At 39.1% G+C, this 22,501-nt stretch overlaps 1 non-coding gene across 1 annotated transcript; it reads left to right on the forward strand.

The window, feature by feature from the left end:
* Positions 1-5,981: 5,981 nt before the first annotated feature.
* LOC133237873 (small nucleolar RNA SNORD113/SNORD114 family) lies at positions 5,982-6,054 on the forward strand. The gene has a single exon (XR_009733386.1). It is a non-coding gene; the product is annotated as a small nucleolar RNA SNORD113/SNORD114 family (small nucleolar RNA).
* The last annotated feature ends 16,447 nt before the right edge of the window (positions 6,055-22,501 follow it).

Raw genomic sequence — 22,501 nt, forward strand, 5'->3', positions numbered from 1 at the left:
CATAAATATATCTTAACAATTATAAATACCTCTGATTTTCCTAGGAAGCAAAGAAATTAGGTTATTCAGTCCTTAGCAATCTGGAAGCTTTTACCTAATTGTCAAATGCTATAAAAGTTCCATTATACTCCATTTAACTGCTTTGGAAAGGACCTTTCTCTTTTTGTGACTTGATGGGAAATTAAACTTTATCGAACTAAACTACCTAAACATCTAAAAAGCACCTATCAATCTATGATATCCCAACACATAGAATCACCAAAAAGCATTCCTTTTACAGTGGTCAGTTATCACACAGCTTTTATTGTTCAGGTCGTAGACACAGCCAAAGTGATACCCTAGGGAGTTAAGACGAAAATTTACACAGTTTACACAAAATTTGCACAACTTACTCAAAAATGAGAGCTTCCCAGAAAACTAAAAAGTTAATTATCTTGTTTTCCAGGTTGGAAATACTAACGAAGAAGAAGGTGTAGGAAGGGAGCAGCCAGAAGTAGGCAAAAACAGGAAGTAAGGTAATAAAGCCTAAAGGATAATCACATTATCAGGCAATGAGTGGTTATCATGTGCCAAGCACCTTACTAAGCCCTTGACTTCTGTTCCTCTCACAAGCCTGTGAGGCAGCTACTGTCATAAGCTACCTACTACCCTCAAGTGAAGTTGCTTAGTCGTGTCCAGCTCTTTGCAACCCCATGGACTGTAGTCTACCAGGCTCCTCCGTCCATAGGATTTTTCAGGCAAGAGTACTGGAGTGGGTTGCCATTTCCTTCTCCAGGGGATCTTCCCGACCCAAGGATCAAACCCAGGACCCCTGCATTACAGGCAGATGCTTTACCGTCTGAGCTACCTTGGGTACCCTAGGTAGCTAAGAATTCTATGCAGAGAATTTTACATAAATGTTCTCTAATCCTTCCAACAATTTGGCCCTCTTGTGCCCAATCTGCAACTGAGAAAACTGTGGTTCAAAGGAACTGAGTAACTTTCTGTGGTAAGATTCCTTGTGCCTGCGAGTGTGCATAATTGTTCAGTCATGTCCAACTTTGTGCGACACCATGGATACGTAGCACTCCAGGCTCCTCTGTTCATGGAATTTTCCAGGCAAGAATACTGGAGTGGGTTGCCATTTCCTACTCCAGGGAGTCCTCCCGACCCAGGGATCAAGCCCACATTTCTGCGTCTTCTGCACTGGCAGGTGTATTCTTTACCACTGCACCCCATGATTCCTTAACTAGCAAGTAACTGGGTAAGACCTGATCCAAAGTAAAGTGACCATACATCTCAGTTTGAATGGGGAAGTTGCATTTTATTCCTGTTGTCCTGCTTAATTATAGTGTCTCATTTCACTCTCAAGAATGTCCTGGTTTGGATGCAGTGATATTATCCTCTATCCCAAAGGCATAACCTCTCCATTCGGCCATGCCTTCTCCACATCACAATGGCTTTCAGTACATATCTTTGGCATAAAAGCAAGGGAAATATACTACAAAAAAAGAGCCTCAACTGCTCTAAATGCATGACAATTCTGAATCATTCAGAGAAAAGGAAAAATGGATTATTCAGTTAAATTACTTTCAAGAGCAAGAATCTATTAAAGGAAGGAATACTTATAAAGTGATGCTGTCCCAAGCAAAAGTTAAGTTCAGTTAAAACTAAACAGAAGAACGGAGTTTTAAAGAAAGTTTTATCCCAAACTTTTAAAGTTTTAACTTTTGAGCTTAAAGAGAATGCATCTTAGTTGTCTAGAAAATTTATTATTTTTGACCCTTTCTTAGTCTTGCCAGAAAAAGGAATTGTGTCATTTTCCCCCAGAAAAATGCTCTCCCTCCCACTCACCAAAAAAAAAAAAAAAATCCAAACTTAGTGTCAAGTGTGACTGATTCAGTTCAAACAATCACTATGCACCATATGATCTTGGGCAGGTTACTCATTCACCCTGCCATTTTTCTAGAATGCAAAATTAGAACAACAGCAAAATATCACCCACTGGAATGCAGAGAGGGCAGTATAAAATAATGCAGGTTAACACTCAGAAGGGTGAATAGTGCTAGGCCCAGAAGAAGTGCTTGTTTACTTGTGACAAATATTATCATTTGGGTTAACCCTAGTTCAAATTCTGTCCCCTTTAGGAAAGTGAAACTCCAAGTTGAAGAAACAAGATCAAATCTAGCCAAAATGAATCACTACTATTAATAAAAATATACCTCACAATACACTTAAAATTTAAAGCTAAAGGAGTCCCTGCTGCTAAGTCACTTCAGTCGTGTCCGACTCTATGCGACCCCATGGACTGTAGCCTACCAGGCTCCTCCGTCCATGGGATTTTCCAGGCAAGTACTGGAGTGGGTTGCCAGTTCCTTCTCCTAAAGGAGTCCCTAAAATCACCTAATTCAATTACTTCATCTGACTTCATCTTATACAAAAGGAAAATGGAACCGACGAGATGATACAACTTCTACAAGACATAAAATCCACTAGTAGCAAAGCTAGATATGCATTTTGTGCCTACAAAGCCCTGAGTGTGGGAATGACTGGGCCTGTGTGATGAATAAAACTCATCTTCCACAGTGTAGCTGTATGGTCTCATGCAAGTTTATTTAATATTTCTGAAACTCGTTATTCTCAGTTGATGGAGAGGAGGATTAAAGTTCTTTGTCAGAGTATTCTGAGGATTAAAATAAGTAACATGCAAAGAGCCCTGAGTCATACTTATACTCACAGTAGGGTGCCCACAGCTGCCCAGCTGCCAGAAGGGAATTTGTCAGTGTCTACCAAACTGCACACATCCTTCAACTTAGAAAGTCCACTTCTAGAAGTGCATCCTATAAGCAAATTTTTGTTCAAGGATGTTCACTGCAGCTTTAACTGTAAAAATGACCAAAAAAATATCTATCAAGTGGGAAATGCTGCTAAAAAAGAGAGATTTTCTACAAAGTGGCAATGATAAGTCTTTTGAAAATGTCAAGTAAATAAAAAGGAATGCCACTGAATAATATATGCAGAAGTTTTGAACCCATTCATACCAAAGCAATATGAAAATATAAATATGTATATACAAATCCAGTTTTTATGAAGCTTCTTATGAGACTAGTAGTGTTTGATGAAAGAGGGAAATAAAGATAATCATACCTTTTTTCTATATATCCTATCTTTAAAAACTTGTCATAAGAATACTTTCATATATTATCTTTAAAATAGAAAAATCGTATACTGTCTATCATCACAGATACTAGTAGATACTAAAAGTTTCCTTCTGTCCATACACCTCAATTCTTAGTGTTACAACTTTTATTATTATAATTGCTATTCCTAGTCATTTTAACTTCAGACACAATTTTAGAAACAAATATTCTTTCAAGGACTACTCTGCCCCCTAGAAAGCTTTTCCACAGGGCTTCTGATATGTCCGTTTGTTTATGGCCTGCACTAAAGGTCCACATCCCACAGCCTGAGCCAGGAGATGAACGAAGGTTAATAAAAGCAATAAAGGAAAGGCAGGGGCATCTCCTTCATCTCTGTTTTTGGTGTCATTTGTCTCTCTGTTAAATTGCAATCAAGACAATAAAAGGAAATAGGCTGTGAAAAATGAAAGAGCCCTCTATTCATAAAAACAGTTCAAATGAAAGAAGCCTTTTAATGGAAAAGGGACCACTAACATGCAAATCAGTGAGTGGTAGAGGGACACATAAAACCCCTAAGACAATTCATTAACCACAAATTATTGAAAGCAGCTCAAATCTTTTCCCCCAAATCATGTTTATATTCCAGAGTAATGGATACCCTCAAGAAAATTCTCAGACTGATGTTTCTGCTGCAAAGACAATAGGCAAAAGCAATATGTTTGACTATAGGATCTGCCCTACTGATATGAGAGCCCTTAGAAGAAACATAACCCCTAATGGGCATGATGAATGGGATGACATGGTATAGATGGAAAGCCAACAGGCTCACAGACAAGAGATGTGACTTCTCCTTCCACTTCAATTCACCTTCCTGAATGAATAAATCGATGATCTCACAAAAACTAGCAACTTCATCTCTGAACAGCCTCACCTAAAATGAGGATAATAATATATGCCTTACCTATCTTTCATAGCTGTTATGATGCTTACATGATTAAACATGTATACATATGATTATTACAAAATTGTCCCTTTAAATCATGCCAGCCACTCAGATACCAACCAGTTGGTGCCCCATTGTTTCCAGTAATATTTGTAGACCCCTCAGGTAGAGTTAGTGGTAAAGAATCTATTTGCCAACACAAAAGACATAAGAGACACGGTTTGATCCCAGCATCAGGAAGATCCCCTGGAGGAGGGCATGGAAACCCACTCCAGTATTCTTGCCTGGAGAATCCTCATGGACAGAGGAGACTGGTGGGCTACAGTCCATAGGGTCTCAAAGAGTCACACACGACTGACGTGACTTAGCACTCACACACTTTACTACCACTTCGATTTTCCCTCTTTCTTTCCATTCCTGAATTTGCATAATTTCAAATCAAACTGTATGCTGAACAGCTCCGCATTTAATGGGAACAAATGCAACTTTCTATTTTGAATTCCTCTGCCTTAAAGTGCTAGCCTATAGGCAAAAATTTTGGCAGACTCTCTGTTCAAATTGATCCACTGCAAGTCTGCCCTTAGCCTGAGTGTGACTCACAATTACAATTACAGGGAATGCCCTTGAAAGCCCTCCAGGCGGTCTCCTTGGGACTTTTAGACATCTCACTTTAAGTACTGACAGAATCAATCTAATTTCTTTACCGTTCTTTTCTTTTCATCCATGATCTACTCTTCACAAAGTAAATGAGAATTCATATTTTAAAAAAAAAAAAAAAAGGATACTGTGACTTGGCAAGGTTTTTTGCAAAGAAAGCTTCATTCATGTCCACTACCTTAGATTAATCGAGGTATAAGAGAGGGTTAGTTAGTTGGGGAGGATTTTTACAACAAATCATCAAAGAGAAAAATACGCACAGCAGGGCTCTAAAAGATCTGTTTCAATTTGGCGACCAGCTAGCTTCAAAGAACAAGGGAAGAGATTACCACTTAGAAACATCACTCTCGCTTTAGGTACAGGTTTTACTCCGAGAAGGCAACGGCACCCCACTCCAGTACTCTTGCCTGGAAAATCCCATGGATGGAGGAGCCTGGTAGGCTGCGGTCCATGGGGTCGCTAAGAGTCGGACACGACTGAGTGGCTTCACTTTCACTTTTTACTTTCATGCATTGGAGAAGGAAATGACAACCCACTCCAGTATTCTTGCCTGGAGAATCCCAGGGACGGCGGAGCCTGGTGGGCTGCCGTCTACGGGGTCGCACGGAGTCGGACACGACTGAAGTGACTTAGCAGCTTAGCAGTTACTCAAAGTATTGGACAAAATCTTATGTTTTCATACTGAGTTTCTTCCTAACGGGTATGTTAGGGCCTTCTGTACCATGGGGATTTCATCCATGAGCCAGGTCAGATTTCAGAAATCTTCCTCATTCAGAATTTCATTCTTCTACAATTTTGTTGTTGACCACTGTGAATTGACACCAAAAATATCTAAACCAAAAGGCTTTGTTTGATATTACTCAATATTACTCAATAGTACTCAACCTCCATATTTTCTAAAATAGCTAAATAAAGGATATTTATAAATAAAACATTCGAGTCATCAGTGAGCTGTCAAAAAGACAGCTTTTGGAAAATAAAAATGAAATATAGCAATCACTGCCCTCAGGCTTAACTGCTTTATAGATTTAGATAGTACCCGGTTGACTAAATCCATAATCTACTATGAGTGTCAGTTGCCTATTTGTAAAATAATTAGGTTGAATTTTATCATCTCTAAGATGGCTTCCAGAGCTAAAGCTTCATCAATCTGTGAAATGTTGATTTACATTTTAAAATTTATCTTGCAGTGTTTTTTTGTAGTTTAGGGGTTTGTTCATCTTCAGGAAAAAAACAGATTGGTTGCCCCACTGCAGCCTTGGTTGACTGTTTATGAGAACTGGGGGTCATTTATGACATAAACTTGATATTACATTCAAGAAATCTGAAGTCTATTAAAATAGCATGTCATGTCTTTTGCCTTTTAAAGACAATCTGTCCCATTTTCTTGTTGTTATTGAAACTATTAGAGAATTTTACTGGTAATGATCGTTACTAGATTATTGCTACATTATTACTACTACATAAAAATCTTTATGAAGTCAAAGATTTTTAATATTTTGTTTCCTGCTATTGATATTTCCTATTTTAAAAACAGCTTTATTGAAACATAACTGATATACTATAACACTCACCAACTTAAAGTATACAGTTCAATTTTCCTTAGTTTAAGTCATAGAGCTGCAGACCTATCATGTGATCTTTATTTGGGGTGATGAGAAAGTTCTGGGTTTTGGTATATCAGTGGGTATATAATATATATTAATGTACTTAATCTACTGAATTGTACACTTTAAAGTGGTTACAAAAGCAAATTTTATGTGTTTTACTAAAATTTTTAAAATTAAAAAAAAATCACTGAAGTGTTTTTAACATAATTTGCATTTCATTCTGCAGCTCAAGTATCATTGTTTACTGTTTAATAGACTTTAGAACCCCAAGCAATAGAATAGATACATTTGAAATTGTTGAGATAATGGCTTTCTCCAGGAAATTTAATTAGAGATGATTTCCTGTCTTCTCCATATTTATCTATATATTTTTTTAATAAGCATGCAGAAGTCTTTGGACAGAAAGCAATTATAAACATTTTTTTAAGTATTATCAACACAAGTGATTATGATTTTTATGTAAAGGATCTCAAAGGGTTTGTGTATGAGGTAAATATTAACTATTTGGGGATACTGAGTGTCTAGTTTTCAACAAAATATTACAGGATATGCAAAAAATCTCCCTTCATAGCTCAGTCAGTATATAATCTGCCTGAAAGGCAGGAGACCCGGGTTCGATTCCTCGGTCAGGAAGATCCCATGGAGAAGGAAATGGCAATCCACTGCAGTATTCTTGCCTGGAGAATCCCATGGACAGAGGAGCCTGGCAGGCTACAGTCCATGTTGCAAGAGTTGGACACAACTTAGCGATTAAACCAACCACCACCATGCAAAAAATAAAAACAGCAATATGTGACCTAGACTTGAGAGAAAGAGCACTAAATGAAACTGACCCGGACTAGATCTAGCATAGGATTTAGCAGCCAAAGACGTTCAGGCAGCTATTGTAAAAATTTCCAAAGAATTAACAGAAATTATGAGTCATGATGAAATAGAAAATCTGAACAGAACAATTACTAGTAAGAAGATTGAATCAGTAACCAAAAATCTCCCAAAAAAACAAAAGTCAAGGACCAAATAGCTTCACTGGTGAATTTTACCAAACAGTTAAAGAAGAGTTAATACCTATCCTTCTCAAATGATTCCAAAAAAATGAAGAGGAAAGAACACTTCCAAACTCATTCTACAAGGCCAGCACTACCCTGATACCAAACCAGATAAAGATACTACAGAGAAAGAAAATATCCTGTAATAGGTGAATAGATAATAAAACTGGTTCCTCAATACAATGGAATACTGAAAAAAAGTCAAAGTGCTATGGGTTTCCTGCATTGCAGGCAGACTATTTACCATCTGAGCCACTAGGGAAGCCCCACAGTGGAATACTATTCAGTGATAAAAAAAAAATAAACTATCAAGACATAAAAAGGCATGGATGAATTATAAATGCATGTTGCTAAGTGAAAGAACTTGAAAAGACTTTGAAAAGACTATATACTATGTAATTCCAACTATTTGACATTCTAGAAGAGATAAAATTATAGAAACAGTGAAAAGATCAGTGGCTGCAGGATTCAGGGAGATGAGTGTGAGCGATGAGTAGGTCAAGCACAGGGAATTGTTAGGATGGTAAAATTATTCTATATGAAACTGGAATTGTAGCTATATGACACTATGCTCTTGCCAAAATCTACTGAACTTTGGAGTTAGAGTCAGACACGATTCAAGAGCTGGACACAACTGAGTGACTGACACTTTCACTTTCATTGAACTTTAAGCACAAAGAGCATACCTTAATGTATGCAAATTAAAAAAAAAATTGGGGATGTTAGGAAAACCCCATATGGAATATAAATGTGATGAAACAATCTAACTACATTACAAATATATGATACAATCTCACTGAATGGGGTCTTGGAAAAGTATGAAGATCTAGGCAACTTTGAAAATGAATGGAGTCTGTAACTAAACTAAAGTCTGTAATTAAACTAAACACAAAAGAGAGTGTACATAAGCACTATACTCCAACTGATAAAGATATATCCTATTGGAGTAGATATTAACTCTGATATTGGTATAGATATATGCTGCTGCGGCTGCTGCTAAGTCACTTCAGCAGTTGCTGAAGTTGCACAGTCTGACTCTATGCAACCCCATAGACGGCAGCCCACCAGGCTCCCCCAAGTAAGCAAATGAAAGGTCAATGGTAGGATCACATTTCTCGTTATTGCAGTCAGTTTACAAATAAGCATGTAGAAGAGGCCCGCATGATCCATAAGGTAATGGGTTGAAGTTGGAGATAACAGGATGAGCTTATAATTAGCTTAACAGAGATACAGATGGCTTCCCTGGTGGCTCAGTGGTTAAGAATCCACCTACCAATGCAGGAAATGTGGGTTCAGTTCCTGGGTCAGGAAAATCCCTTGGAGAAGGAAATGGCCACACATTGCAGTATTCTTGCTTGGGAAATTCCATGGACAGAGGACCCTGACGGGCTATAGTCCATGGGGTTGCAAAAGAATCAGACACGACTTAAATGACTAAACAACAACAACATAGTTACAGATGGTTGCATATGGAAATATTTATAGATAAGTATATATACATGGGCTAGAATATACACATGTATATCCTTGCTCTGGTAGCTGAGAGGTCTAAAAAGGTGACACTCAAGTAACAAAGAATATATCTAGCACTCAGATCTTTTCTGAGTTTCTAATCTCATTTTCCAAAAAGAAAACCAGGCCTCCTTGAAGAAATGGCACATTCTAGATCTGAAGCAGGAAATACACAAATAAGCCTTGAATATATTGTCGTGCTATAAAAAAAATATTAAAAAAAAAATCCTCCTGTGATGGGTTATGTCAAAGGGGACATAGAAACCAACCGAAAGAGTTTCCAAAGGCCAAAACTGGAACAATATGGGATAGAAAATAAGCAAAGTAGTATCAGATTATAATACAAAATATAAAATAAATATTCATGAGGCCAGTCAGATATAAATAGATGACTACCTAAATGATTAGTGGATAACAAACAATTCTTCTATGCAGGAGAATTCCAAATAATTTATATAGGTATTCCTCCTTCAAGGATAGAGACAAAAACTCTTTACTCCTAAGTATGGGCTGTGCATAATAACTTCCTCCCAAAGAATACAATGTGGAAAGAGAAAAAAAGTTACTACAGTGGGGGAGACTGACAAAGCTCTTTAGGTAGGTGACCAAATTCAATACCAACAGTGGTAAGTTATGTTAATATTATATGCCATTGATACGTGATGAAAATGGCACTTTACTTTTGTAGACTTCTTCCCCAAAAAGCATAACTAAGGTCTCATTATGAGAAAAACAACAGAAAATTCTAATAGAGGGACATTCTAAAAAAAGAAAAGAAAAATCTTGACAAGTACTGCTCAGAACTTTCAAGGTCATCAAAAATAAGGAAAGTCTGAGAAACTATCACAGCTTTGAGGAATCTAAGGAGAAATGCAGATTAAATGCCATGTGATATCCTGGATGGAGTCATGGAACAGAAAGGGAACATTAGGTAGACAGTTAGGAAGCCTGAAAATCATATGGACTTTAATCAGTAATGATGTCTTCTTCTAGATTTATTAATTTTAACAAATGTACCTTAATAATATAAGATATTATAAGGGGAAACAGGGTATTAAAATAAATGAATTTTCTATATTAATAGTTCTCTGTAAATTTAAAACAGTTCTGTAAAATAAAGTTAATTTAAACAGCAATAAATAATTGTTGAACCTCTCTAATCTGATTAAAAAATATTAATCTACAGATCCAAGAAGTTCAATGAAACCCAGATATGATAAACACAAATATCAATATCTAGACTCATCACAGTCAAAGTGCAAGAAAACAAAGACAAAGAGAAGATCTTGAAAGCTGCATGAGAGAAAAAAAGACTCATCGTGCATAGCTTATCAATGGTACAATTTAAAGTTGATTTCTGACTCATAAATAATAGAGACCAGAAGGCCATAGAAGAACATATTTGAAGTGCTATGAAATAAGTCTCTATCCAGCCAATCTGTTGTTTTGAAAAATGCAAAAATGAAACATACCCAAACAAAATTTGAAAGAAATTGTGGCTAGCAGATATGCCTTATAAGAAATACCAAAGGAAGTCCTTCACACTGAAAGAAAATAAGGCCTGATAATAATTTAAATCCACAGGAAGAATTAGAGACCCCCAAATGGTAAATATATAGGTAAATTAAAGACTATATGAATATATTTTCTAATTCTCATAATTAAAAAAATAAGATTATGTAAAGAAATAATGAAAACACTATATTTTAGAGGTTATAATATATAAAGATATGATACATGTGATCATAATAGTACAAATTGGGAAAGCTGAAGAAATTGAGATATTTTAAAGCCAAGTCACCATATTTGGTAGATATTAAGTCAGTATTTACCTAAATAAATTAAGCAACTTAATTTCTAGCAACTATTAACAAAATAACTCCAAAACCTAGTTTAAAAAATTCAACAGATATTAATAACAGAAGATATTGTTACAGAACTGTGCTACAGTGAGTCAAAGAAGAAATCACAATAATTCAATGATTCAAAAATATCTGAACAGTTGTTAATGGAGATGATTGGAGTCTGGAATAGTAGAGGCCGGGTGGTAACATTTCACTACCATAAGCAAGGTAGTCAAAACTGCCATAATAAGCAGCAAAGTTGAAAAGTAGTCAGGGTAGGACTGACTTATGAACAGGATGGGCAGTCATTAAGACTGTTGTTTAACAAGTCATAATAAAAGTATATAAAAAATGGAAAAGCAGAAGGTAGAGGTCATTTACTGGATGGAACATCACAATCCTTGGCCAGTTTCCACACCTGAGTCAATTCTCAGAATCAGAATCCATCAACTGAGGGAGAGGTCAGTTCCTAATGAATAAGGATTCAGTGATGCAACAGAAAGTGCACACATTAATGTTCTCTACAGTCCTTCTGAAAAGTGATTATGGTTCTATTTTCAGATAACCATACGCTATAGAAAGAATCAAGATGTACAGTGTGTATGACAATGCTGAGAACCGAGGATCCAGAGTCCTTCTGCTCTCCTGTTAGAGTCACAGTATGGGGCTTAAGTAATAAATGTAGTGACCCAGCTCTGCCTCCCAGTGTGCCCAATATGTCTGTGGGCCCACCCAGTAATTACTTTTCAGTTTCAAAATGTATAATTAGAAAAGACACGAATAACAGCTCAGAAACCTCATATTAGCTCCTGGAGCTAGTGTTCTAAGTAAGAGCTAGTGTAGTAGGAAAGGTCAATTGAAAGACCTGAAACTTCCTTTCAGTTAAGATAATAAATTAAAAAACAACATTGTATTCTGGGGAGAGATATGATTAGTGTCACTTTCAAAGACTGAAATCGGTGATGACATGTGCTATCTTGCCCTATTTAATTCACCAGTATAGCTCTTACAAAAAACCTAAAGCATCTTAGCAACTGATAGTGGACAAGTGAAAACCTAAGGATATAGTAGGCCCATGTATAGCTGCTATATCAGATATGGTATCTTTAGTAGAGCAGATTTACACATCCCTGGTTATCTAGTAGTTATATACCTGGCAAATGCAGCTTTTTCGTATTTATAAAGAGGGAGGATTAGAAGCAGTTTATCTTCACTTGTATACAACAATACACATTCATGATCTTGCCTGAGAGTGTTGGAGGAGGTCATTGAAAGGACATGGCTGCTGGTTGACTGATGTAGCTGGAGGCTCCTTATCTTTTTGGCTTCCTACTCTTCCCATACTACCAGCTGTTTCAAGGACATAGGCTTGAAAGAGTATGATGTTATTGAGACCTTCTGGAATGATCTGCCTCTTTCCTTCCCTCAGTATGCATGGGACTCAGTTTTTATTACACCCAGAGACATCACAAGGTTACAAACCAACACAGAACCATCTTAAGTCTCTTGCTTTCTGTCAAAATAGAGCTTAAAGAAACTTGAACCATCTGGACATTCTGTGGAATCTCATACTGCCCATTATATAGATGTGATCATGCTTATCAAATGTGATTATCAGTAACTGACAATTACTCAGAACACCTTGATAATATTCATGCTCTCTAGAGAGTGAGAGAAACCTCAAAAGATTCAGGGATTTGATATATTAGTGAAGTTTTCAGGGGTCCAGTGATCCAGAGAATCTTGGAACATCCCCTACAAAGTAAAAGCCAAGTTGTACCTTGCAACTCCTACCATTAAGATAGAAGCACAGTACTTGGTAAGTCCATTTGGGTTTTAGAGACAGCATATCCTACACTTGGGAATACTGTTCAGTCCCATTCATTAGGTGACACAGAAGACTGTAGAGTTTTATGGAGGCCCAAAGCAAGAGAAGAGGTATCTAGACTAGAAATAAAAAGACATGTGAGACTTTAGCTTTAGTCCTAGTAGGAAGCAAAAACCTCATGGTTTCTGGAGCAACACCATACCAACCTGAGCAGCAAACTAGACATCATTCAAAAAGTAGGTCTTACATGCTACCTGTACTGGTAGAAAGTGAATATCTAACTATGGATTATCAAGTGCTCCTGAGACCAAAACTTCCCATCATATATTCCATACTGTTAGATGTACTAATCATAAGTTCACACAGGTCCAGCAATAATTCATCATAAAGTAACAATGATATACCAGAAATTAGGCTTGAGCCTCATTCTTAGGCTTGCCTTGGGCAAGCCTAGAGGGCTCATGCTCACAATCTCAGGTAACATTCTCTATGAATAGCTAATGGAGAGGGAAGAAATACAATCTTGCTTCATGGATGAATCAGCTTGGTATATGGTTACAAGCCCCAAACAGATTGCTTTCTCACTATAGCCACACTCAGAAATGTCTTTGAAAGAAAATGGCAAAGAGAAATCCTCTCAAAGACAGAGGTTCAGGTGAAGCAGCTCACCATTCCTTTTTGTAGAAAGTGAACTGGCCCAAAATAAGGATATGCTTGTCCTTATGTAGCTGCCATCTATGGGGTCGCACAGAGTCGGACACAACTGAAGTGACTTAGCAGCAGCAGCAGCATGTGAAGCAAGAAATGATGTGCCTATCTGGTAGGACGTCTTGAAGTTGCAATATTAGAAAACTGAGTGAAAGAAGGTCTGAGAAAGAGGCAAATGTTGGATTTAGGAGAGTGAGCACAAAATATGGAAATTTTTATTTTGAGCACTAATGCCAAAGAGAAATTATCAACTGCAGAACAGGTCCAAGCAACTAAGCAGACAGACGGGTTCACCAGGTAGTTAACATCTCCTTTCAGACAAAGGGCTTGTGCAATGGGATCAAGAGTGGACTAACCAAACTGACAGACATAGGGCATGTGAGCATGGCCCACAGCATGATCTCACTAAGACTGTTACAGTCACTGGTAAACGTCTAATCTCTCAACAATAGAAGCTAATTCTGACCCCCAATATGACACAAATTCTCAAGCACACCAACCAGTGTCTCAGTGGCAAGTTGATTATATTAGATACCTTCTACCTTGAAAGGTTAGTCACCTAGAGCCAGACATTCTGGAGTGTGAAGTCAAGTGGGCCTTAAGAAGCACTGATGTTAATAAAGCTAGTGGGTGTGATGAAATTTCAGCAGAATTATTCAGATCCCTAAAGGATGATGCCTTCAAGGTTTTGCACTAATTATGCCAGCAAATGTGGAAGACCCAGCAGTGGCCACAGGGCTGGAAAAGGTCAATCCTCATCCCAATTCCCAAGAAAGGTAGTACCGAAAAATGCACTAATCATTGGACAATTGCACTATTCTCCCATGCTTTTTCAGTTCAGTTCAGCTCAGTTCAGTCGCTCAGTCATGTCCGACTCTTTGCGACGCCATGAAATGCAGGATGCCAGGCCTGCCTGTTCATCACCACCTCCCAAAGTTCACTCAAACTCACGTCCATCGAGTCGGTGATGCCATCCAGCCATCTCATCCTGTTGTCCCCTTCTCCTCCTGCCCCCAATCCCTCCCAGCATCAGAGTCTTTTCCAATGAATTAACTCTTTGCATCTAGTGGCCAAAGTACTGGAGTTTCAACTTTAGCATCATTTCTTCCAAAGAACACCCAGGACTGATCTCCTTTAGAATGGACTGGTTGGACCTCCTTGCAGTCCAAGGGACTCTCAAGAGTCTTCTCCAACACCACAGTTCAAAAGCATCAATTCTTCGGCGCTCAGCTTTCTTCACAGTCCAACTCTCACATCCATACATGACCACTGGAAAAACCATAGCCTTGACCAAATGGACCTTTGTTGACAAAGTAATGTCTCTGCTTTTTAATATGCTATCTAGGTTGTTCATAACTTTCTTTCCAAGGAGTAAGCGTCTTTTAGTTTCATGGCTGCAATCACCATCTACAGTGATTTGGGAGCCCCAAAAATAAGGTCTGACACTGTCTCCACTGTTTCCCCATCGATTTCCCATGAACTGATGGGACCAGGTGCCATGATCTTCATTTTCTGAATGTTGAACTTTAAGCCAACTTTTCACTCTCCTCTTTCCTTTCATCAAGAGGCTTTTTAGTTCCTCTTCAATTTCTGCCATAAGGGTGGTGTCATCTGCATATCTGAGGTTATTGATATTTCTCCCAGCAATCTTGATTCCAGCTTGTGCTTCGTCCAGCCCAGCATTTCTCATGATGTACTCTGCATATAAGTTAAATAAGCAGGGTGACAATATACAGCCTTGAGTAGTCCTTTTCCTATTTAGAACTAGTCTGTAGTTCCATGTCCAGTTATAACTGTTACTTCCTCACCTGCATATAGGTTTCTCAAGAGGCAGATCTGGTGGTCTGGTATTCCCATCTCTTTCAGCATTTTCCACAGTTTATTGTGATCCACACAGTCAAAGGCTTTGGCATAGTCAATAAAGCAGAAATAGATGTTTTTCTGGAACTCTCTTGCTTTTTCAATGATCCAGCTGATGTTGGCAATTTGAACTCTGGTTCCTCTGCCTTTTCTAAAACTAGCTTGAACATCTGGAAGTTCATAGCTCACATATTGCTGAAGTCTGGCTTGGAGAATTTTGAGCATTACTTTACTAGCGTGTGAGATGAGTGCAATTGTGCGGCAGTTTGAGCATTCTTTGGCATTGCCTTTCTTTGGGATTGGAATGAAAACTGACCTTTTCCAGTCCTGTGGCCACTGCTGAGTTGTCCAATTTTGCTGGCATATTGAGTGTAGCACTTTAACAGCATCATCTTTCAGGATTTGAAATAGCTCAACTGGAATTCTATCACCTCCACTAGCTTTGTTCGTAGTGATGCTTTCTAAGGCCCACTTGATTTCACATTCCAGGATGTTTGGCTCTAGGTGAGTGATCACACCATTGTGGTTATCTGGGTCATGCAAATCTGTTTTGTTTAGTTTTTCTGTGTATTCTTGCCACCTATTCTTAATATCTTCTGCTTCTGTTAGGTCCATACCATTTCTGTCCTTTATCAAGCCCATCTTTGCATGAAATGTCCCCTAGTATCTCTGATTTTCTTGAAGAGATCTCTAGTCTTTCCCATTCTGTTGTTTTCCTCTATTTCTTTGCATTGATCGCTGAAGAAGGCTTTCTTATCTCTTCTTGCTATTCTTTGGAACTCTGCATTCAGATGCTTATATCTTTCCTTTTCTCCTTTGCTTTTCACTTTTCTTTTCACAGCTATTTGCAAGGCCTCCCCAGACAGCCATTTTGCTTTTTGCATTTCTGTTCCATGGGGATGGTCTTGATCCATCTCCTGTACAATGTCATGAACCTCAGTCCATAGTTCATCAGGCACTCTATCTATCAGATCTAGTCCCTTAAATCTATTTCTCACTTCCGCTGTATAATCATAAGGGATTTGATTTAGGTCATACCTGAATGGTCTAGTGGTTTTCGCTACTCTCTTCAATTTAAGTCTGAATTTGGCAATAAGGACTTCATAATCTGAGCCACCGGAGAAGGCAATGGCACCCCACTCCAGTACTTTTCCCATGGATGGAAAAGCCTGGTAGGCTGAAGTCCATGGGGTCGCGAGGAGTCGGACACGACTGAGCGACTTCACTTTCACTTTTCACTTTCATGCATTGGAGAAGGAAATGGCAACTCACTCCAGTGTTCTTGCCTGGAGAATCCCAGGGACGGCGGAGCTGGTGGGCTGCTGTCTCTGGGGTCGCACAGAGTCGAACACGACTGAAGCGACTTAGCAGCAGCAGCAGCAGATCTGAGCCACAGTAGCTCCCAGTCTTGTTTTTGCTGACTGTATAGGGCTTCTCATGCTAGTAATGTATAATAATGTATAATGTATAGCATGCTGACTGTATAGGGCTTCCCATGCTAGTAATGTCATACTTAAAATCTTGCTTGATAGGCTTCAGCATTAGGCAAACCAAGAACTTCCAGATGTTCAGACTAGGTTTAGAAAAGGAAGAGCAGCTAGAGATCAAATTGCCAACATTCACTGGTTTATAGAGAAGGCAAGGGAATTTCAGAAAAACATCTATCTCTGTTTCATCAACTAAGCTAAAGCCTTTGACTGTGTGGGTCATGACAAACTGTGGAAAGCTGTAAGAGAGTTGGGAATACCAGACCATATTACCTGTCTCCTGAGAAACCTGTATGCAGGACAAGAAGCAACAGTTAGAACCCTGTATGGAGCAACTGATTGGTTCAAGATAGAGGAAGGGGTATGACAGAGCTATCTGATGGTACCCTGTTTGTTTAACCTATATGCTGAGCACATCATGAGAAATTCTGGGCTGGATGAGTTACAAGCTGGAATCAAGATAGCTGGGAGAAACATCAACAACCTCAGATATGTGGATGATACCACTGTAATGGCAGAAAGCAAGGAGGAACTAAAAAGCCTCTTGATGAGGGTGAAGGAGGAGAGTGAAAGAGACAGCTTAAGACTAAAAAAACAAACAAACAAAAAAAACTAAGATATCATGGCATCCAGTCACATTGCTGCTGCTGCTTCTGCTGCTGCTGCTAAGTCTCTTTGGTAGTGTCCGACTCTGTGCAACCCCATAAACAGGCAGCCCACCAGGCTCCCCCATCCCTGGGATTCTCTAGGCAAGAGCATTGGAGTGGGTTGCCATTTCCTTCTCCAGTGCATGAAAGTGAAAAGTGAAAGTGAAGATGCTCAGTCGTGTCCAACTCTTAGCGATCCCATGGACAGCAGCCTACCAGGCTCCTCTGTCCATGGAATTCTCCAGGCAAGAGTACTGGAGTGGGGTACCAATTCCTTCTCCCTCCAGTCACAGTACTTCATGGTAAATAAAAGGGGAAAGGGTGGAAGTAGTGACAGATTTCCTCTTCTTGGGCTCCAGAATCACTGTGAACGGTGACTGCAGCCATGAAATCAGAAGACAACTGCTTCTTAGCAAGAAAACAATGTCAAAACTAGACAGTGTGTTGAAAAGCAGAGACATTACTCTGCCCACAAAGATCCAAATAGTCAAGGCAATGGTCTTCCCAGTGGTCACTTATGGTTATGAGAGCTGGACTGTAAAGAAAGCAGAGTGCCATAGAATTGATGCCTTTGAACTGTGGTGCTGAAGAAGACTCCTGAGAGTCCCTTGGATAGCAAGGAGATCAAATCAGTCAATCTTAAGGAAGATCAATCCTGAATAATCACTGGAAGGACTGATGATGAAGCTGAAATTCTAGCATTTTTGTCATCTGCTGCAAACAGATGACTCATTGGAAAATTCCCTGATGCTGGGAAAGATTGATGGCAGAAGGAAAAGAGGGCATCAGAGGATGAGATGACTATCCCTTTCACTGAGATGATGCACAGAGTCCCACCATTGTTAGTGTCAGCTGGTAAGAGCTCATAGCTGCTGCTTTTTCCAAAGAATTTTCCTTGGCTAAAGGGAAACATGAGCTGTCTCATTCAAGAGGCTAAGTCTTGACTCCCCTAGACAGTCAAGAACCAGTAATTAACTGAAATGGTAGATACAGGAAGCTTGTCTCCCGACCATAAGAGGAGATCATCTACATGGTATGATTTGTGCTACAGAGCTTCCCTTGGGAGCAAGGTAAAGCTAATCTTTAGCCAAGATCATTTTTTACTTAGCTTTCTTTTCTTGCTTTATCTTGTTTTCCTTAGTATTCTCCTGAGATCAGTCACTCAATAAATTACTGACCCAGAAATTGCCAACTCTAGCTTTGCTTCTAGAAAACAAATCTAAGACATAAACCAAGCATAATGTGGTTTGCAAAAGACTGAGAAATGAAGGAGAAATATTAGTAATCCCACAATGTTGGGGAGAAAAAGAAATGGTATTCAAGGCCCACTAATCAGAAGAAGGACCATGATAAATGTTTCGGATTCTCACTTAGGATACCTGAAGAACTATGCACTTAACTTTAATCAGCTCAATAGTTCACAGAAATAGTGATCTGTCATTATCTCCTCTGTAGGGAGATAAGAGTTTCTTCAGTTTTTCATAAATAAAGTGTGGTAAAATATTAAAGGAACACTTGCTCCTTGGAAGAAAGGCTATGACAAACCTAAGACAGCATATTAAAAAAACAGAGACATCACTTTGCTAACAAAGGTCCGTCTAGTAAAAGCTATGGTTTTCCCATTAGTCATGTAAGGATGTGAGAGTTGGACCTTTGAGAGTGCTGAAGAATTGATGCTTTCAAACTGCGGTGCTGGAGAATATTGCTGAGAGTCCCTTGGACAGCAAGAAGATCAAACCAGTCAGTCAATCCTAAGGAAATCAATCCTGAATATTCACTGGAAGAACTGATGCTGAAGCTCCAATACTTTGGCCACGTGATGCAAAGAGCTAAACTAACTCACGGGAAAAGACCTTGATGCTGGGAAAGACTGAGAGTCGGAGGAGAAGAGGGTGACAGAGGATGAGATGATTGGATGGCATCACCGATTCAATGGACATGAATTTGAGCAAACTCTGGGAAACAATGAAGGACAGAGAAACCTGGCATGCTGCAGTCCATGGGGCTGCAAAGAGTTGGACATGACTTAGCGACTGAAAAACAACAGTGCAATTAAAAATGACCAGGCATAAAAAGAAATAAGGCAAAGAAATGAAACAGAAAAGAGACAGAGATCCACAAGTGCTCCAGATAGTCAAGTTAACAGACATAGTTAAGATAATTTAATTATTTTGGTCAAGAAGATAAATAAAAAGATATAGAATTTCAGGAAATAACTAATTTTAAAAAAAATGAATTGGAAATTCTATAACTAAAATATAATTGAAATTAAGAGGTAATTTAATAAATTGGACAGTAATAAAGTTGATGAAAGAAAAAAATAATAGGAACATAGGTCAAACAGAAGCATACATACTGAAACAAGGAGAGTAGGAAGGATAAGTACAAGATACATCCAGAATATAACTGTTTATGAGATTAACATACACATAGTCCAATGGTTCCTAACTAGACACTATTTTGTCCTCTCTCAGGTGATATTTGGCACTATCTAGAAACATTTTTTTTAACTATCACAGTTTCTAGAATTGCTACTGGCATCTAGTGGGTGCATGCCAAAGATATTGCTAAATAATGAACAAAAGTGATTCCTACAAATAAGATAAAAAGAATTATCTAGTGCAAAAATGTCAAAAGCTGTTGCTAAGAAATTATGATATAGAAAGCCCAAGAAAGAGAGAAATAGAATCTGACAGAGGCCATATTTAAAGAGGCAATGGCTGAGATTTTTCCAAAGCTAACATAATACATCAAGTCAAGCACTTAAAAAAGCCTAAGTCCGTTGGTCTGTCTCTCTCTTTTTTTGCTTTTGGCCAGGTCACATGACTAGGAAATTCCCAAAGAAGACTAAGTCTCATGTCAGCTAATTGCAATCCATGGATTGATTGGATCCTGTCATAGAAACAAATTGTGAAAAGAAATACTATAAGAAAATCAGGAAACTTTGAACCTCAAATAATGCAAAAAATCATTCGTAAGTTTTTAAGGTGATATTGTGTTATGGCTTTGCTTATAAGAGAATCATTCCTTGCCCTTATGATAGCAGAGGAACAGGTGGAGATGGGAATGCATCTCTCTCTGCAGATGCACTAGGAATATACCTTCAGATGCAGGAGATCTCGCAGAACACCAGCTGAGAGAGCAGGCACGAGCCCCTGACCACCAGAAAGGAATATATAGATCCAGGCAAAACTAGGTAAAATGAAGGAAGGAATGGAAAAAGAGGAGAGTGGGAAGGCATGGGCCCGCACACAGTGGGTGAGGAAACTGAAGCAGGGGTCAGATCGCCACACCACGGCAATTGTTTGCAATAGAGAAGAAGCATTTGAGGCTGTTGGAGAGTGCAGCAGCTGGTCTGTGATGTTCTGAAAGTGGTAAGAACCACACAGACAATCCTTGCCACAGTACTATATACCCGGGACAGAGACACAAGCACCCCGGAATGCACAGTGGCTGGGAGATGGAGAGTAGGGATTGGAGAGAAATCTCAGGGAGAGGCCTTCTGTTGACTGTGGGGAGACAGCCCAGGGGGATGAAAGGAAGGAGAATATTGTGGGAAATGCCTTTAGAGGACAGCTGGGCATCCATAGAGGCAAAGTAATACTGCTGAGTCATACACAGAGGGTGGAGCCATCTCTATAGACTTTCTCTTGCCACATGCTGGCAGCGGCAGGTCACCAATAGAGAAAGACCTAAGAGAGGGAGGTCCTTTAAGTACCCGAGGCACCAAGCAATAGAAAAGGACCCCAGTCAAGGAGGCCTTTGAGCACCTTCTGCACTGAGTAACAGAAAAGGACCGGCTAGGGAGGCCCTTTGAACACCAGCTGCCAGAAGCTAGGAAAACACTCTAATAGTGCCATAGCTCCTGTGCCTGAGGCCACTGGCTTCCCTGTACACTTGACACCACCAGGGTCCCCATGATCCTAGCAGCTCCACCAGCTCCAAGCTCAGTCTTCACTGGGGCAGGCTGCTAGAGGCTAGAAAGAAAACTAAAACACCATATCTTCTATGCCAATGGTCACCAACTCCCCTGTGTACCTGGCACTGCCAGGGTCCCTGTGATCCCAGCAGCTATGCCACCTCCACACATGGTCCTCACTGGGGCAGACCCAAGTCCTCCAGCGCAGCCTCAAGAGAAAATTCCTATGGCTGACCCACATGCAGAGGTGGAAATGAAGCCACAGTTGAACCCCAGGGGCAGTGTGGCTAAGGAAGAGGATCAAAACCCTTCCTATCAGCTGTACAAGCTGCAGATTAAATTGACTTGATCAACTAGGCAGACTCTGTGTCTATGGAATATACAAGGGTAAAAGAAAATGCACTAGGTCTGACAGCTGTGAACACTGATGGCAACAACACATAGGTGTAGGGCCAGGTTAAAGTCTGAGCTGTCCCTAGCCGGTGCAGAGACCAGTCCAGAATTGGGGGATATCCTTGACTCACAGCAAGGGAAAGGACACTGACAGCTGACAGCTGAGAAAATCTTTACTATTATTCTTTTATTTTGATGTTTTCTGTACTTGGTTCTGGATTTTCTTCTTCTTCTTCTTCTTTTTAAATTGCCCCCCCTCCCTCTGTTGCTGTGGTTTCTGACTTTATTATTACTATCAACTCTATTTAAGCTTCTGAGAATTTTTTTAAAAGCACACTTTTTATTTCCTTTCTACCTCTACATTGGCTTTTTGTGGTTGTGTAGGGTTTTTTTTTTCTTTTTCAAAATTCATTGTTTGTTTTCTTATTGTACTTATTGTAGTTATTCTTTAATCTATATAAATCTTTTTTATATACTTGCATTTAACTTTGCTTTCTATTTTTTTTCTACTTTTCTTTCATTCCTTATCTTTCTTTATTTCACCATGCTTATTAACTTGTTTTGTTTTATTTAATGTATTCCCGAATTGGCACTTGACTTTGGTTTTGTTATCTGGTGTGTATTTTAGTTTTGTTTTTAATTGGTTGATATCAATTTTGGTTTCCCTTGCATGCCAAGTCACTCTCTTTATTTTCTTTGGACTGCTTTGGTTTTGTGTCTCTCTGTGTGTTTTCCTTCGATTTCTTATTGGTCTGGTTTTGTATTTACCATTTGTCTGGGTTTTTCTCTTATTTCTTGTTTTGTTTTTGTTTTTGTGTGTTTATTTTAATCCCCTTTAATGTCAAAACAAATGCCGGCCAGAGATTAGGTCTGAGCCTTTGGAGTGCGAACACTGAGTTCAGGACCCTAGACTGCCAGACAAATCCTA

The sequence above is a fragment of the Bos javanicus genome, chromosome 24, assembly GCF_032452875.1.
Source record: "Bos javanicus breed banteng chromosome 24, ARS-OSU_banteng_1.0, whole genome shotgun sequence".
Classification (NCBI taxonomy): domain Eukaryota; kingdom Metazoa; phylum Chordata; class Mammalia; order Artiodactyla; family Bovidae; genus Bos; species Bos javanicus.